This window comes from Patiria miniata, unplaced genomic scaffold, assembly GCF_015706575.1.
Source record: "Patiria miniata isolate m_02_andy unplaced genomic scaffold, ASM1570657v1 HiC_scaffold_10, whole genome shotgun sequence".
Taxonomy (NCBI): Eukaryota; Metazoa; Echinodermata; class Asteroidea; order Valvatida; family Asterinidae; genus Patiria; species Patiria miniata.
Window position 1 is genome coordinate 2,173,128 of NW_024037048.1, and position 5,080 is coordinate 2,178,207.

The 5,080-nt window shown below is 40.4% G+C and overlaps 1 long non-coding RNA gene across 1 annotated transcript; it reads left to right on the forward strand.

The window, feature by feature from the left end:
* Nucleotides 1-1,086: 1,086 nt before the first annotated feature.
* Nucleotides 1,087-2,864, forward strand: LOC119735270. The gene is made up of 2 exons (XR_005272149.1): nucleotides 1,087-1,860; nucleotides 2,142-2,864. It is a non-coding gene; the product is annotated as an uncharacterized LOC119735270 (long non-coding RNA).
* Nucleotides 2,865-5,080: the final 2,216 nt, after the last annotated feature.

The window sequence follows — 5,080 nt, forward strand, 5'->3', positions numbered from 1 at the left end:
TTTGTGCCGAAGCTTAATTGCCGTCCCTGGAGGAGGCGACACTCGTCCTTTATCAATATTTGGACATCTTAGCTCGACTGGCAACTTTCCTTCGGAAATCCGAAGAGGAAATGCCAGCAAGGAGGTGCAAATTACTTGTGTTGGTGGGTTTCAAGCATCCAGTGATCAAACTGCATGTTGTTTAAGGCTGGGTCATGGTTTCATAGTATGGGCTTAATCTCTCCCAGACGGTACACGCATACTCTGCTGAAGAATGGCACGGAGCCAAAATGGTTCATCTTAGGGTGTGGTTTGGCTCCCCTTTCGGAGGTTGTTCAATTTCTTTATGATGTTGTTACGGGGAACTAAATTTGGATGACCTGAATGACAAGATACGATGGAGGGTCACCCTAAGGTAGACAGGATGGCTACAAGGGGCCAATGGTGTTCCGGACCATTTGATGTTAAGGGGTCGGTTGGCTTCGCGGTTAACGTTCCTGAGATGGAATGAGCAGACTTGAGTCTTAGCGAGATTGGCATGGAGGTGATTGCGCTCATAGTATAGAGACGGCTAAGCGCTGAGGTAAGTTTTGCTTCTATGGCTTCGAATGGAATCATTTGAGATGTAACACAAAGATCATCTAAGTAGATGAAACGTTCAGTATCCTGATCTATTTAATTGTGATTTGTTTTGTGTAGACGTTACACAGCAGCCGAGCTAGCACAGTGCCTGGAGGTAGAACGTTTTCTTGCCGTCGACAGCGTTTTTGTTTTGTTCTGAGCAACAAATAAGCATCTGTCTTTGAGAAGGGCTCCGATATGATCCGTAAATGCGAGGTATTGGGTCAACTCCAAGATCTTTTTCAGGAGGCGGCAGTGGTTTACAGTATCATGTATGTGACTGAAAGCTCCACAAAAATAGCTCCACTTATTTGTCGTTTTGAAACCCATCCTCAGCTTGCTGTGCCGGGTTAAGAGTTGACTTGTTGTTGACTTGCAATGTCGCAATCCAGGTTGCTAAGGGATAAGGGATGTTTCAGCGACGGGGACAAGCCTGTTTAGGATCAGTCACTCGAACATGAACAAAAACTGTAATGGGCTCCTGTCTGGACCATGTTACCTGTGGCCTCCAAAGCCTGCAGTGAACTAGTTAATGTGGCTTCAAGAATCAAAGTGTATGCGGTGCAAGACGTGCATATGCAGCACCTTGCTAAGTGCAATAAACTATGCGGTTGCAACTGTGAGAATTAGGGCTGTCACAACGTAAATTCTTTTCTTATATTTTTTATTTTCGCGCACCTCATTACTCGGTAATGAGATCACCCTACGCACATAAATAGTCGAGTCCTAAAGTTTTTCTCCAATAAGAAACGACTATAGTTCCCGCGCCATTAAAAACGTATAACCACTGAGATTTAAGGCGTTGGCATTCGATGCATGGAGCGATGTGATGTAATAGGACATGTTCTAGCATTCTCCAGCATTGTCATCAACCATTGTGGTTGGTGGTACTATTATTCCCTTAATTGGTTGGTATGTAAATGTACATAGAATGAGAGAGAGAATGAGAGAGAGGGAGAAAGCCTTGGGAAGAACGATAGTAGCGTCAGATCAGAAAGCATCATCAAAATTAGTCCGTGTTAGTCTGAGTGTGTGTGAATGTGACCGGTATCAACCGTCCGAAGACACCTGAATGCAGCAGGTTATAGAAAACCCAAGATTCTGATTTTTGTGGAAATCAGCCACAAAATCCAGTTTGTCAGCTCGATCGGCAAAATTACAGTGCCGAAGTAAGATCTTCGGACCAGCAGTCCCCGGTCCGATTGTGACCAAAATCGCAACACTCAGCCCGGCATCAATTAAACTGCACTCTCCACAACCGTAAGTGTTATTTTAAAATATTTATAGACTTATTTAGACATTCATTTTATTTCATTGTGCAAAGTCGACAATCCATGAAATGAATTGTAAATCACGTAAGGCCACATCCTGAATGTCGTGTAGACCTTAGATGAATTGCCATGGTTGTGAAATTGAAACGAAGAACGGTCTACATGTATGCCGAAACAGCAGTTGTTTCAATTTATTGTATTAACCTTGCCTTGTTTGAATTATTGGACGAAATGCTCTTTAGGTTTTTGGTTATTATATTATTATTGTAGATGGCCGTAAATACTGGTATGATCTAACCCGCCACTGAGCCTGAGGGACCGCCTGAGAGAACGCCTGAGAGATCGGCTACTTGGCCGTCATACTCAACTACCTACAGCACGTCTAAGTAAAGCGCAGAATAGTCCTACTTTCACCGTAAAGGTCAAGTTGAGCGGACAACATCTCCTTAGAAAAAAAACTGTACGGTATCCATATTGATCAAAAACTCCTCAAAGAACTAACTGACAAGAAACCTGTGTGATATTTAAATAAATATGATAAAATTAAGTGTTACAAGTATATGTAAGTAATAAGAGAACTAAGTGTTCACAAGAAAGCCCAAGTGTTGGGAAAATTAACTGTGAGACGTCTGCGAGTCACCCATCAATACGGTGATAAGAAAACTAAGTGAGAATTAATAGAATTGACTGGTAGAAGATCTGTGTGATCTATCGAATTGAGTGTAAATCTAAGACGTGATAAGCGATAAGATAAATTAGTTTACAGAAAATTTGTACGATTGATAGCTTAACCTTAAGCCAAGAGAATAAGAAAACTGAACTACAGAAAATCTGTGTGAATTAGATAAGTGCAAAAGTTAAACTGAAGTCTTCAATCCGAGAAGACAGTGATTGGAAACATAAGTTCTATTTGGATCCTTGTATATATTAATTGTAAATATTAAATTGGCATATATAACTTGTTAAAATAATACCTGTTCAAAATCTGAAGATTATTGTGTCTGTTGGTTTATATTTCTTTCTGTCTGATACTTCTTTGATCATTGATAATTTGAGCCGGGGTCACCATTAATAAAATTATACAAGTCGATAGAGATAGAGAAAATGAAAATGGTGACAAGGGCGAGCACTTTTAAACTATAAACCTTTGTGAGTGATGACATTTATTCGCACATAATGTTGTTTTGCTAATACTTCATACAGTATTTTCGGTGACTGCAGTATATGTCAACTGTATTCTGATAGAGATTTTGTCTTCAGTTTGACTATTTTGTGTGTATAACTAAAATCATCTTGGTCTCTTCTGAATAAAAGAGTTGTATTTCCTGACCTTGAAAATGTATGTTTCGACACCTAGACTGAGATTTGATATGGGGTAGTAGCTGAGATATCAGTAAATGCAATTATTATCTGGCGGCCATCTTTAAAATCAAAGATGGCCACAATTTACAAACTGAGCATTTGACACTGTGTTTGGACGCCACAATTTTAATCATAAGTGACTTAGAAGAACAGATATTGGTAGATATAGGTTTTCAATGGCGGCCATCTTTAAAATCCAAGATGGTCACCGCAATGTATCTGGACAAATTACCCATATAGCACTAACCCAAATGGTTCAGTTGCATTCTTTGACCCTGAAAATATATGTTTAGACACTAAGATTTCAATGTTAAGTGGCTTAAAGATGCAATACACAGTTGCAACCGCATAGTTTATTGCACTGTCATCACTCACAAAGGTTTATAGTTTAAAAGTGCTCGCCCTAATTCTCACAGTTGCAACCGCATAGTTTATTGCACTTAGCAAGGTGCTGCATATGCACGTCTTGCACCGCATACACTTTGATTCTTGAAGCCACATTAACTAGTTCACTGCAGGCTTTGGAGGCCACAGGTAACATGGTCCAGACAGGAGCCCATTACAGTTTTTGTTCATGTTCGAGTGCCTGATCCTAAACAGGCTTGTCCCCGTTGCTGAAACATCCCTTATCCCTTAGCAACCTGGATTGCGACATTGCAAGTCAACAACAAGTCAACTCTTAACCCGGCACAGCAAGCTGAGGATGGGTTTCAAAACGACAAATAAGTGGAGCTATTTTTGTGGAGCTTTCAGTCACATACATGATACTGTAAACCACTGCCGCCTCCTGAAAAAGATCTTGGAGTTGACCCAATACCTCGCATTTACGGATCATATCGGAGCCCTTCTCAAAGACAGATGCTTATTTGTTGCTCAGAACAAAACAAAAACGCTGTCGACGGCAAGAAAACGTTCTACCTCCAGGCACTGTGCTAGCTCGGCTGCTGTGTAACGTCTACAAAACAAATCACAATTAAATAGATCAGGATACTGAACGTTTCATCTACGTAGATGATCTTTGTGTTACATCTCAAATGATTCCATTCGAAGCCATAGAAGCAAAACTTACCTCAGCGCTTAGCCGTCTCTATACTATGAGCGCAATCACCTCCGTGCCAATCTCGCTAAGACTCAAGTCTGCTCATTCCATCTCAGGAACATTAACCGCGAAGCCAACCGACCCCTTAACATCAAATGGTCCGGAACACCATTGGCCCCTTGTAGCCATCCTGTCTACCTTAGGGTGACCCTCCATCGTATCTTGTCATTCAAGTCATCCAAATTTAGTTCCCCGTACCAACATCATAAAGAAATTGAACAACCTCCGAAAGGGAACGAAACATAAATATTTGTAAAATGCGAAAAAGCCCTGTGTTCTGTTTGCAAACAGACATACAACTCTAGTTTTTTTTCTTTTTGGCCCCAAAAATCCCATAGACTTTGTACACGATATTTCTCTGCAGCACTTTGGGCATTAATCTTTGTCAGACATCATTCAAAGCTGGCATAAGCATAGTCCCTATAGCAAAGATGTGTCCCGAAGATTGACGTCATGGTGACGTCATCGACTAATTTATTATAGAGTTTTGAATATTTAATTTCTCTCATAGACTTTGTACACAGAAATTTAGACAAAATTGTTGATTTTCCAAGGGACTAATTTTTGGCTCTTTGCCAGTAAATCATTTACACCAATCTTTGTCCAAGCAAAGACCCTAATTTAAACAACATTGTGTAATGATGAAGTCATGATGACGTCATGATGACGTCATGATGACATCATCCGCTGTTTATGACGTCATTGCAGGGCAAGTGACATCATTTGATAAAATTATACTTTAGGAATT